Source organism: Schistocerca piceifrons, chromosome 6 (genome assembly GCF_021461385.2).
Source record: "Schistocerca piceifrons isolate TAMUIC-IGC-003096 chromosome 6, iqSchPice1.1, whole genome shotgun sequence".
Lineage (NCBI taxonomy): Eukaryota > Metazoa > Arthropoda > Insecta > Orthoptera > Acrididae > Schistocerca > Schistocerca piceifrons.
This window is the reverse complement of record NC_060143.1, coordinates 504,034,504-504,048,309: the sequence shown is the minus strand read 5'-3', so window position 1 is coordinate 504,048,309 and position 13,806 is coordinate 504,034,504.

Genomic DNA, 13,806 nt, shown 5'->3' with positions numbered 1-13,806 from the left:
AATCCCACAACATTACTTTCCTCTGTGGCTGTATTTTACATTCTTTTCATCGCAGACATTAACATATTTCGTAATTACATTATGAGTATAGAAATATTACAATCATAAATACATCGAGAATATTATTACAGAAAATATTACAATAATAACGAATGTCCTTTGTACAAAATAAAATAATATTTTTTTAAACAATTACAGTACATACGAATTGCTTCATAGTGGCGTACATAGTACAATTAAATGTCATTTCATTTTATTAATAGTGTGTGTGCTGCCAGGGAACGTTACACTTGAAATCCTTATCTCAATATTCTCTTTCACAATTTTTAAGGCCTGCGCCTCTGACCCAAAGGGCGTATAGAGTATTGTGCATTTCTGTAATTTATCTTTGCACCTTACTCCTCATATCCTTCCATTATTTTTTCTAAGCTTTGAACACTATGATCCCTCGTTCGACATTTATTGATCGCGTGTGACAGTTTCTTTCCTTATTTTATTCTGTAAATTCTAAATATCGTTCCCTCCGCTGTCAGGTATTTAGTTCGTGATCCTAGTAATTCGCGTCTCTTTGTTTAAGTCATGCGCTTCTGCGCCAACGGTCATATTTTACGTGCTTCTAAAGCTTATCTTTGACCTCCCTTCTCATATTGCTCCATTATTTTTTCTAAACTTTGAACACTGACACCTTCCTTCGCATTTTCTTCCTCACGTACACTGGTGTCCAAAATTAAAGCAACAAACGGAATTTAGCATGGTTGCAGTTATTTTGTCGTAGAACAATAGATAGTAAAGTAGGTACAATGTAAAAAATACAGAACGTAATCAGCTGCAACACGTATAGCAGTCGACAAAAATGTTCTTCTTTTTTTCCAGCTTAACGGATTTGCACATACATTGTGACAATTGGTTAAGGTGCTCAGTATGGGGTGTGACCATCTCTGGCATCAATAAAGGCCTGATAAGTACGGGACATACTGTGAATGATGTCATAAATCTCATGTTGAACCATTAACGCCCATACTTCCCGCAGAGCTGCTCGCAAGTCCTGGAGAGTAGTTGCTGGATTCTAACATGATGCCACCCGTCTCCCTAATGCATCTCAAACATGTTCTGCGGAATTCAGACAGGCCACGCCAAGCCTGCAATATCTTCCCTTCCGAAAAAAAATATCAACAACTCGTGCTCTATGAGGTCGAGCATTATCGTCCATCAATACGAAGTCTGGACGTCCGGGCTCACAGCACCTCGCAACGACATCGCAAGAGTTCCCAAGATCTCCCTCCTCACGGTACCTGACAGCTGTTAAATCTTGCTCATTCACCTGGTCAGTTTCACGAACAGCTGTTCTAGTGGCCAACGTAATCCCTGCCCACGGCATTAGGACTCCTCCTCGATATCGGTCTGTTTCCACATTTTTGAGGTCCCAAAATCGTGTTCCACGTGCCCTTCAGATCCGAATCCGTTGAGATTCACTCTCGAGACCAAATCGGGACTCATCCGTGAAAAGAACATTGTTCCACCGTTCGACCGTCTAGGTGGCATTTTGACGGCACCACTATATACGGTCCCTTCTCCGAAGACACGCCAGAGGTAAACAGACAGCAGGTCTCCAACAATAAAGGCCAATCTGATGAAGACTTCCATGCACCGTTTGCCTTGTTACGATACGTCCAGAGGATGCTGTGAGGTCTGATGCCAGTTGCAGTACAGTACTAAGGCGGTACTGTCGTCCCCTTACAGCCCAAAAATGGTCCACTCGTTTTGATGTCACACGTGGTCGGTCCAGTCCTGGTCTCCGGGATACAGTTTCGGTCTCTATAAACTGTCGCTTCATCCGAGAAACAACGGAAAAATTCACATTAAGTCATCGGGCCACATCAGTTTATGACTCTCCTGTTTCCATTCTTGCTATAGCCCTCCATAGCAGACAGCCTGTAAGTGCCATACTGAACCATCTCTGACTGTGTACACAGCGATTGTGGCTGAACCATCTCTGACTGTGTACACAGCGATTGCGGATGTCGAACTACCATGATAACACTACCCCGCTTGATAGGAGTCCCGACATCATTGCTGGTGTGGTTGTCTCATGATCCGAATGCCATATTCCTTGCAAAACACGATATTAACATCTGTTTACAGTTTGTATAATTAAATCGTGAATTAGACAAATGATGAGAAAATGGCAGTTTGTTGCAAAAATGTTCAAATGTGTGTGAAATCTTGTGGGACTTAACTACTAAGGTCATCAGTCCCTAAGCGTACACACTACTTAACCTAAATTATCCTAAGGACAAACACACACACACCCATGCCCGAGGGAGGACTCGAACTTCCGTCGGGACCAGCCGCACAGTCCATGACTTCAGCGGCTAAAACCGCTCGGCTAATCACGTGCGGCGTAGTTTGTTGCTTTAATTGTGGACACCAGTGCATATTGTATACTGCGGCTCGTGTATTAAATCTTCATCCCGATGTCGTCCGACACCTGGAAGAAAGTGGGAGAAAGGAAAACTTGAAATAAGAAACCAACATGTGAAACATGGACATAAAGGACTGAGCTCCATGTAGAATGTACCAGAGTACGTCAAGAGGTGAAAAATTTTTGCGTGATCAGACAAAAGGGAAAAGAAAAATGATCTTCACTCCAGTAGCAACAATGGCAACGGCCATGACCTGTAACTCAATGTCACAGCCGGACCACAATCAAAATTGTCCGAGTGGAGAGATTTTTGATTTGAACCAGCACTCTGGTGTTCATGTTAAATTTGCAAAGTCTCCCGTCACACTTCTTCTGGCGTGCCTGCTAAAAGTGCAATGATAGTAACCACAAAAACTACAAGGGGAATTATAGTGTTACACTGAGCATTAGAATACTCAGTCACGTAAATTAGAATACTCAGTCAGTTAAATAGATGTGAATCCAAATGCAATTGACTGTTCATACACGTATAGCAGTAATATATTCAAGTATTGGATTACCTGCCTTATGTTCTTTAAATTATACACTACGCATTCCGTAAGTGGAATTAATCGTTATTTACAAAGCAGATTTTCGTCGTAACATCTGTATTTCATACGACTTATTAAAGCAGAATTGAGGTACGATCTCATGGATATGCTAGATGAGGCACAACATCGGTAGTAGACGCAGCAGAAAAAACAGCCTTTTGAGCTCGGCTTTATGTGGTGTTAAATTGTCTGTAGTAATTTAACAGATCCTCGCATTTTCCAGCAAAAGACTGTTATTTTGGATGTTAAGGCCCGCGCAAGATTTTCCGTGGTTAACACTTCTCGTTAAGAGTTACTGTTTGAGTATCACAATCGAATGTGGGGGATGATGACCTATCGTTTACAACTACTTCAGTGCTAAAAGAGCCAATTCAGAACTATGAAAGTCTGCACGGTTCTCTACAGAGTTGTAACTGACTGCTTCCTTACATAACTTGGGACAGAATTAGAGTGGAGAAGAATTCGAAAGGAAACAGCTAGTGTCATCTCCAAAGGAATCAAACATTTTGAGTCATATTGAAACAGGTCATAGTAGGTCCACAACCGATTATATGGAGATAGGGAACAATGTTCGGAAATGCGTATTTAATCTGTTATGGACATACACAGCGTACGTCACATATCAACAAAGTAGCTTAGTAAGTAGTCAAATCGACGACCACCAAGCTCAGTGCATGTGTTACAACGGCGCATGCAGCTCCACTGCACTGTAGCAAATATCTCGGATGTTTGTTGTACGCCGAAACACGCAGGGGCGTGACCACCAAACAGACTTACTGTACACAACTTAGCTCGTAGCACTTGGGTCATGTGACGACCGCTTGCATCACATCGGTGCTTAAACCTATGCCGCAGGTATAATATTTACGACTTTACAGCCACCATATTATGTTACAAAAAGCTCCTCTTAGAGTAGCTGAGAAGGCAGCAGTGGGAAGATGATATTATGTGATGTGAGGTACCGATGGCAGATGGTTTGTTCGCCACGGGTATCGTGAGAAATGCCGCCTAAATTGCGGTCCTCTCTCCGACTGGCAGCTTCAAAGATACAAAATGAAGAGAACTGGTGGAATAGGTATTACACCACCTAAAGACCGTGTTCAAGCCCTGGGAGCAACAGATTTTGAGTCCCGCGCTCACTTCTGTTAATGGGTCATCCACTTCAGTCATGCAGCGCCGATCTATGTCTTGTTCACAGATGAGATCTAATTCATTCGTGATGGTGGTTTCAACAGTCGCAAAAGCCATGTCTGGAGTGAGAAGAACCGACGAGCCACCAGTATCGGTGGTCACCAGCAATTATTCTTTGTCAAGGTACTGGCGGGCATTGTCGAAGATCACGTAATAGTATTTTATCTGCTGCCTCCCCGTGTGGCGGGTTCGCTTTACCAGGTGTTCCTGCGAGGTTTGCTGCGTAGTTCTTGGAGAGTGTACCCCTAGTTTTCAGCGGAAGGGTGTGGTTCCCACAAGACGGTGCATCAGTCCACTTCAACGTTCGCGAGCTCCTGAACAACACGAGCCTCCATCGGTGGATTGGAAAGGGAAGTCTTGCACCAAGGCCGGCCCGCTTCTAGACTTTTTTTTTTCTGGAATATACGTCAAGACGTTGGTGTATGAAACACCAGTTAAAACGGTTGAAGACGTGCTTGTCAGGGTCCTAGTTGCGTGTCTTCTGGTACAATATGCACCAGGGATCTTTGACTGTGGCAGAACTTCATGTGTTGTTGCCATGCATGCGTCGAGACTTTGAACAGTTCGTATGGGCTACGTTGTTGATACTCAGTGTACCCTGCGATCGTCCATAACGCAATAAATAAGCATTTCCGACCATTGGTTTCCCATGTCTACATAATCAATGGTGGATCCAGTCACCTGTTTCCGTTTGTCCCAAAGGGTTTCAGACTCCCTGTATTCAATTACAATGGATTATCGTAAGGCCAACCGTGAAAAGTTCACAATTTTCGTTTGGTTTAGTGTGTTACGAACTGAAGAAATATGAGGTTCATCACTTTCAAGCCCAGCGTATTCTCCGGCTTGCTCGGCAGCCAACACTCCTGTTAGTAAACTCCGATCACCACACAACTCGCCGGCCGGTTGATCTGAAAATCTGGCAGATGACGTATCGGTTTCAATCGAAAGTAAACTAGACGAGTTGGAAGCAGCTTTGGCAGAAGGCCAAGAAAATCTCTGCACAATTTAGCACTTCAGGAAACTGTCGTCTCAGTAGCATCTACTCAAAGGGCTGTGCATCTTATAATTAATGGTAAATATCGACAGTCTATTTCAGATACTGTTGCTGCATGTTAGTACTGCAACTGGCTGTGCATGGTGAAGAGGCTGATCCACCTTTCGATAAAGCTTGGCTGTATTTAAGGGGATGCCTGAACATGCCAAAACATCGACCTTGGAGATCCTATAATCCTCATTTTTCACATCACGGGCCTCTGCATGTTGCGAAAACCGGAGTTCTGTGTGTATATACCTCCAAATAGGTATTTGAACATATACAGCAATTTTTTCATGTAGCTAAGAACTGACGATATGACCACCGATTATTTAATGTAAGAAGATACAAGGGCACTTAACGGCAATGCGTCTATGACAGTAGTACAAGGCGTTTAAGGGTTTCGTACTTGAAACAGTAAAAGCGGGACCCTTATAGGATCACCGTTTGTCCACCCGTCCTTCTGTCTGCCCCACTTTTAAGACTCCCTTTCTGAAGAACGGGTTGTCCTATCAAGTTCAGATTCATGTTAGATACTAAGGTCTATGGTACTCCGTCTGTTTAAAAATTTTGCACGTCTAAGTCCATACAATCAAATGATACAACCAATAATATTACATGTTCTGATACTGGTACTTTCACTCATCAAAACTTGTGCGCGATTTCCTGTTTATCTAGAATCATGAAATTTGACAAGAAGTAAGGTTTCACAGTGAAACTAAAGGGAAAAAAATGAAAATTGTTAATTTGTTATTATATCACACGAAAAACTATTTCGTACTCATATGTTATCCATCTGTCTCTCCGACTGTTAAGGCCCACTTCATCAGTAACTGGTAGATATATCAACATCAAATTTATGGCACATTCTAATGTCCGCATTCTTTTGATATTGAGAAAAATTTGAGCTTCCACGTCAGGGGAATTGAAAATACGGCCATCTCTATTACATATTTCGATATTTGCAAACTCACTCACCATAACCGAAAGGGTTTTCCCATTGACCTAGAGTCGTAAAATTTGGCATAAAGAAAGGTTTTACAGTATAGGTAAAGGAAAAAATGCAAAAACTGTTGATTTTGTAATTATGTTATAGGAAGAAAACGTACTCGCCAATTTTGGAACGCCCGCCACCTACGTCTCGGGAGTATCGATGTCGATGACAGCCCAAAATCGTCTAGCTTTTCGATTCTCGAGCTTCATGAAACTGCTATAAACATAATTACGTTTGTACGAAACACTGACAGCCCACTTGGACAGTTTTTGGATTTATGAAGTTGGTTCCTGTGTGAAAGTCTCCTGCCAGATTTGTGGAACGACACGTCTTTTAATACATGTTGAAAAGATAATCGATAAGAAACAGTCACGGTTTTTGCATCAACGAATTCTTCTGTATATCACTTTCGTCGTCAACTTAGATTGATGAGCTTCTAAGATGACTGTGCCACTTATCTCATTTTTGATTGTCCTTCTTATGTTCGGGATTGTGTGGATAATACTTTATCGAAACTCGGATGAAATGTTCGAGTCTGACACATTCAACACATCACCTTGTATGGCCGTTTGGGTACGAATTACCCTAATGATTTTAAAATAACAACCAGATGTTAATTTATTTCGGTTATCGAGTAGAGAGTCTTTCCATTCCAGCTCACATCAAGTATGTGCTTCAGTTTCACTACAAGGGGAACTACTTCTAACAGTAATGAACACTGGCTTTCTTCTATACTTTCAGTACGTTGTTAGTCGCCGCCTTTAGCTATATTTCAATACATATGATAATTTCTGATTCACTGATTTCCACGAGATCTTAGAGCTGTGATATTTTCCCAACCTGTGTGAAAAAAGAAAATAAACAAAAATGAAATTACGTATAGTGACAGAGCTAGTCGCGGCAGCCAGACAGAATACTCAAGCACTGGGGAAAAGCACTGGAGAACGACTGTACAAAATGACTCTTTGCAGGCATTTGTTGTACAGAATTACATTCTAATCGTATTACCGACGTAAGCTACGAGTAAACAGGAATATTAACAAACATGCATACAGATCCTTACACGGTTGTCTCGCAAAAGCGAAATTTTATTTTAGCAAAGTGGTCAGTCAGTGATTCAAGTCGATGCTTATAAATCCTTAGGACAGAGGATAGATGGAAGGCTTTCTTGGATGTCTCAATTTCAAGATTATTTGCAGAAACTGAATGCTTGAATAGTCACCATAAGAACGATATCATATATATTTGACATTGAAACATGAGGGACTTGTTTTGCTTACATTCTCTATGTTATCTCGTGTGGTGTTATGTTCTGGGAGAAGTCCGTGCGCCCAACAACGTTATTCGTATCCCAGAAAAGGGCGGTAGACTGATCTGCGAAATCAGTTCGAAATTTTTCATGCAGGCCATTAATCAGATTCAAAATCTGACATTTCTGTTCTTATGTTCCATGATGGGCTTTGTTACTGAAAATAATGACTCGCACTCATTCTGTGGTGTCACCGCCAGACACCAAACTTGCTAGGTGGTAGCCTTTAAATCGGCCGCGGTCCGGTAGTATACGTCGGACCCGCGTGTCGCCACTATCAGTGATTGCAGACCGAGCGCCGCCACACGGCAGGTCTAGAGAGACTTCCTAGCACTCGCCCCAGTGGTACAGCCGACTTTGTTACCGATGGTTCAGTGACAAATTACGCTGTCATTTGCCGAGACGATAGTTAGCATAGCCTTCAGCTACTTCATTTGCTACGACCAAGCAAGGCGCCATTATCAAATGCTATTTATCTTGTGATGCATGTACCGTCAGACCGATGTTCACCAATTATGGATTAAAGTTAAGTATTCCAGCAGCTACGTACTTTTCTTGCTAGTATAATTACTTTACCTGTTTCAGACCTCACGCCAGCCTGCGTGAGCTTAAACGCGTGCCTTTCGGCTACCTCCTAGTGGCTTGGCTGTCTTGCCAAGTCACAACACATTCAAAAACAGTGGGCAGTTGTTGTGTGATCGGATGAAATTCTTGTTGAAACGCAACGTTTCCTCCCGTTATGGGGAGGACTTCAAGAGGGCTTATTGGTTTTGTGGAGGTTCGATGCCCACCCTGGCTCCTCACTGGCCAGGGTGTCCATCTTAACTACAAAAAATGCTACGCCTCCACACGAAGTTAGCCTTCGCAGAAGGGACGAAATTTTCTGTTTCAACAAGGAGTCCTTCCGATCCCTGCGTAATAACACAAAATATTGTAATGACATTTCCGGCCACAGCAGTTTACAATACTGATACATTCAGATGAAAATGCAACAGTCATTCTTGGAATACTAGGTGGTAAGATGACGTGGACTTGCGTAACACTTCCTTAAGCATAGTATGAAAAATGTGGACTATTGTTCAGCAGGTTTCATCTCCCAGTAGGCTTCCAACAGAACTGAAAAGAATTGAGACTAAACGCAAGTACTGAAATAAATATTGAAAGGGTTCTTTGTGACGCAGCTCCTGTATTGTGTACAGGAATTCCTCGAATTTCTTGAGAAGTTTCCTCTATAACGAGTTATTTGCGGGTACACTCTCAAAATTTTCCTTGGTTTGGTATTAAAACCAACGTTGTAGATCATGTGTCGACTCTTTCCATGACCACATAGCTCAGCTCGTAAGGTCGTACGGTAACTAATGAAAGCATTCAGGTTGATGTCGTATTCCTTGATACCTGTAGGTCATTCTATACAGTACTGCCCCGTTCTTTAGCGGTCAAAATAAGAGTTTACCTAGTATCGGAACAGATTTATAATAGGATGCAACACTGCTCTGAGGGTGTAGATAACATGTCGTTCTTAACGCACTAAAATCGACAAATGTAATTGTAAATTCCGCAGTAGCCCATACCTCGAGGGAGTGTTACTGGACCGCTGTTATTTACAGTTTATAATGACTATCTAGAGTGTAAGGTTAGAGACTACTTGCGGGCGATGTTTTGTCTGTAGGAAGGCTGTAACACCAGGAGACTATAGGAAAATGCATAAAGACCTTCAGAGGATTTTCTGCTCGTGCAGAGAGTAGCAATTGAGTCTCGACGTAAATAAATGTGACGTAATACTTACAGATAGGTGAATAAATGCCATAGTTTAGTTACTGTAAAAATGAAACACCGCTAGAGACAGAAACTTCCGCTAAATACCTGTGATTAATCGTCCGAAACAACCTAAATAGGTAAGAACACATTAAATAAATAGTAGGAATATTAGATGCCACACAGACAATGGGACCATATAGTAATCGAACATTGTAACTTTTTATTTTTACGGAACGTGAAGTTCAGAATTCAAGAACTAATCCCCAGAAACAGTTCGATGCAGTTCTCAAAAATTGTCTATGGTTTTCCAACCATCTTTAACAAGGAGAAGCAAGGTCGGCCTTTCTCGACAAGTCGGTGGATGTGTGGTAAAACGACAGCCTACAAAATAGGGTTGGTATGTTCCGCTTGCGGCTGATACCGAATTTTTAAACAGGGGTCCATTTTCTGCTAGCAATTCTGTGAAGTTTAAAATATATAGAGGTGTAAGAAAACAATGGACTAATTGACGCTAATTCGCTACTCATGTTGGCCGTTATTATTTTTCTTTCGTTTTTCATGTTCAGCCCGATTATCTACTTCATTTACATATAATATTCATAAAATATTTGCTATTTAGGATATACATAATTGCTATCTTTAAGAGAATTATATGTCTTCTTCTTTCGCAAACATCGAATGTTCTGATATTTTTAAAACATTAGTTTTTAATTTAAAAAAAAACTACAAACTAAATTTCGGGCATGCAGTCGCATAAATAAAATTTCCTTCACTGATATTTCGACCACGTGTCGTCCGGTCATCCTCAGAGTGAATCACTAGACTGACGACAAGATGCCAAGCGCGGCCTTATATGCTCCACCGCGGCGGTACTGCGCATGCGGGTCACAGATGCTGGTCGGAGGCAGAGAAATACGCTTACACATGCGTCGCCAGTGGCTTAGGCGTACAGACATTCGATTCGCTTATCGATGTATGATCGGCGGTGGTGACACCATGACAACTTCTCTGCAGTTTAATTACCCCAAGAGCCGGATTCCATCGTTTGTTTTTAACGCTACAGGTAAATGTTCAAGGAAGATGTACTCCTGGTTAAGATTTTGTCACGACTGGGAATCGAGCCCTCACCGCACTTGTGATCATTCTACCAAACGCCCCCACGACCTGTCAACAAAAATAGACCTTGCTGTAATGTGTTAAATACGGTCAGAAATCTATAAACACAGAGCGTCTCCGTAACACAGAGTCATACGGACAATCATTATTCTCATTCATCGTTCGTGAAAGAAACGGGGAAGGGAAGAAAAAAAAAAGTAATGCCAAAAGTACCCTCCGCCGCACACTGCTTCGACAGTAGAGATATAGACGCAAAATAAATAACAAATAATAAAAAATGTTTAATGGGACTGGTGTCTTTGTTTCTGGCCACATAGCGACGGCGGCCGGGCAGGAGTGTGGCGTGATGAACAGCTACGACAGCGCAGCAGCCGCTGTTGAGTCCGCTTGCCAATGGACTCAAATTATCGCCACTTGGCGGTGTCCGGGCGTCAGGGGAATGCAATTAGGACGCGGCGAGATTCTGTGACGGCCGCTGAGGATTTGTGTTATGGCGCAGTAATGCCCGGAATGCCGAGCCGCGCATGAGGTTCTGTGGCGTGTGGAGCGGGCGGCCACGCTATCCCGGCTGGACCGCGGACGTGAGTGGTGTCGGGCCCGACGCAGCGGTGACGGCAGTACTTCGTTGTCCGACTCAAGTTTGTGCTTGCCTAGCACCTCGACGGGACTGGACAAGATTTGATGCAAAGAAATGAAAATAAAATTGTTTGGTGACGACTAACTCGTCTTTCAGCTAGGTGGTCGACCCTAAAACTTGTTTCGCACAGCAACCACTGAAAAGCAGAGGCTTTACAGCAAGGAGATTGTTCTGACCGCACACCTGCACCTCTAATGCCTTGATAATTCCTTACACAATGTTTTGGTATATTCCGTAATATCCATATTCTCAGTTACCATTATAATCATGAAGATTCCAACTGGCGTGTTACTCTTTGTGTGGTTTAACCTGAAACAAGTTTTCTGATGGTTTTTCGGGCGGAGGTCATACTATCCTTAGCCTTCTCCTACTTGTGGGCCACATGACATATAGAAGTACGTGTCTTTTGCTGTCCTGATAGAAATAAGGGTCTTTCTAATAAACTGTCTATATACTGCAGGACTCTTACTAACAGGGGAACCTCCCCATCACACAACCCTCAGATTTAGCTGTAAGTTGGAACAGTGGATAGACCTTGAAAAACTGAACACAGATCAATCGAGAAAACAGGAAGAAATTGTGTGGAACTACGAAAAAAATAAGCAAAACGTACAAACTGAGTAGTCCTTGTGCAACATAGGCAACAACAAGGACACTAGCAGTTCATGAGCGCCGTGGCCCCGTGGTTAGTGTAAGCAGCTGCAGAACGAGAGGTCCTTGGTTCAAGTCTTCCCTCGACTGAAAATTTTACTTTCTTTATTTTCGCAAAGTTATGATCTGTCCGTTCCTTCATTGACGTCTCTGTTCACTGTAATAAGTTTAGTGTCTGTGTTTTGCGACCGCGCCGCAAAACCGTGCGATTAGTAGACGAAAGGACGTGCCTCTCCAATGGGAACCGCAAACATTTGATCGCAAGGTCGTAGGTCAACCGATTCCTCGACAGGAAAACACGTCTGATATATTCTATACGACACTGGTGACGGCATGTGCGTCACATGACAGGAATATGTCGTCGACCCACCTAACTTGCACACTTAGCGAATGGGTAAAAAGTTTCTTCTACCTTGCCCGATTTAGGTTTTCTTGTGGATGTGATTATCACTCCCAAAAAAGTGATCGCATTGGACGGACAGATAATAATTGTGTGAAAACAAAAAATTAAAATTTTTACTTGAGGGAAGACTTGAACCAAGGACCGCTTGTTCTCTAGCTGCTCACGCTAACCACAGGACCACAGCACTTCCAATTATACAAGTCACTTAAAGTTGCATATCGTTCACATGGACTACTCAGTTCGTGTATTTTGCTTATTTTTTTCATAGTTCTACACAACTTCTTCCTGTTTTCTCGATTGATCTGTGTTCAGTTTTTCTAGGCCTATCCACTCTGCCAACTTATAACTAAATCTGAGGGGGGTGCGATGGGGAGGTTCCCTTGTAAGACTTCATAGTTAATGGTTTGATGTATAATCCAACTACATACCTGCTTACCAGCAGACGTTGGCTATGCGCTTCTCCGTATATTTCAATGCTTCCTGCTTAGTGGGATGTCGTTACGGTATATTACATTAGATTAACAGTATGGTTTACTAAAAATGTTTTTTATTAAATATGTGGTACCTTATGAATCTGAGCCGTGCGTGGCTTTGTTGTTTAATTTTATTTTACCTTGAGTTTCAAGTCATGGGGCTCTCAGCCGTTTTTAAATCACGGATCTTTGTCTTTAGAGCATCAGACAGTTTGAGGCCTTCGGGCTAATTGATGATAAGGCCTTCTGCCTTGTGTTTTTTTATTTCATTTTACCTTGAGTCCTAAATCATCGGCCTTCAGCCGTCTTTAAATTACGGTTGTTGTTTTTCAAGTCTCAGATTTTTGGGCCTTCTGTCTTGTTAGTATTCTCTTTGGCGTCTGGATTTTTACTTAATGGCTTTTAGCCGTTTTCTTTAAATTAAAGTGGTTGTGCCCTTAAGGCATAAGATAGTGTGACGTATTCAGCCGATAACTAAGTTCGAGAACTTGTACTGTAATGTTTGGTCAAATAAATAGTTATATGTGTTCGAGTGTAACTGACAGACGCTCATTTTGGCCCCTTTCCACAACTTAAACTACCTGTCCTGTCCTGCGGGTTTAGCAGGGCGTTTCAGAATCTGTGATTGATAGATTTCGTAGATGTAATTTTATATTCTTGTCTTGTTAGTTATTGTTAGTATATGCAACATGATGATACAGACAACTGTGGGGTTGACCTCCAGTAAGTGGTTTATGTTTTACTGGCGACGACATGTAATTAAATGTTTCATCTTCAGTTGGTACTCATCACTATTTAAGACCATAATCGTTTTGCTCCATTTGCTTCACGGGAACTGACATTAGCATTAAAATGTGATTATGTACGCATAACATGCAATATTGACTACCGTTTAGTACGTTCGTTTTTACTATTACATGTCATATATACACCGAAGAGCCAAAGAAACTGGTACACCGGCCTATTATCGTGTAGGGCACCTGCGAGCACGCAGAAATATCGCAACAAGGCGTGTCAAGGACTCGACTAATGTCTGAAGTAGTGCTGGAAGGAACTGACACCATGAATCCTGCAAGGCTCTCCATAAATCTGTAAGGGTACGAGGGGGTGGAGATCTCTTCTGAACAGCACGTTACAAGGCATCCCAGATATGAAAAATAATAGTCATGTCTGTGGAGCTTGGTGGGCAGAAGAAGTGTTTGAACTTAAAACGGTGCGGAATCTCGTTT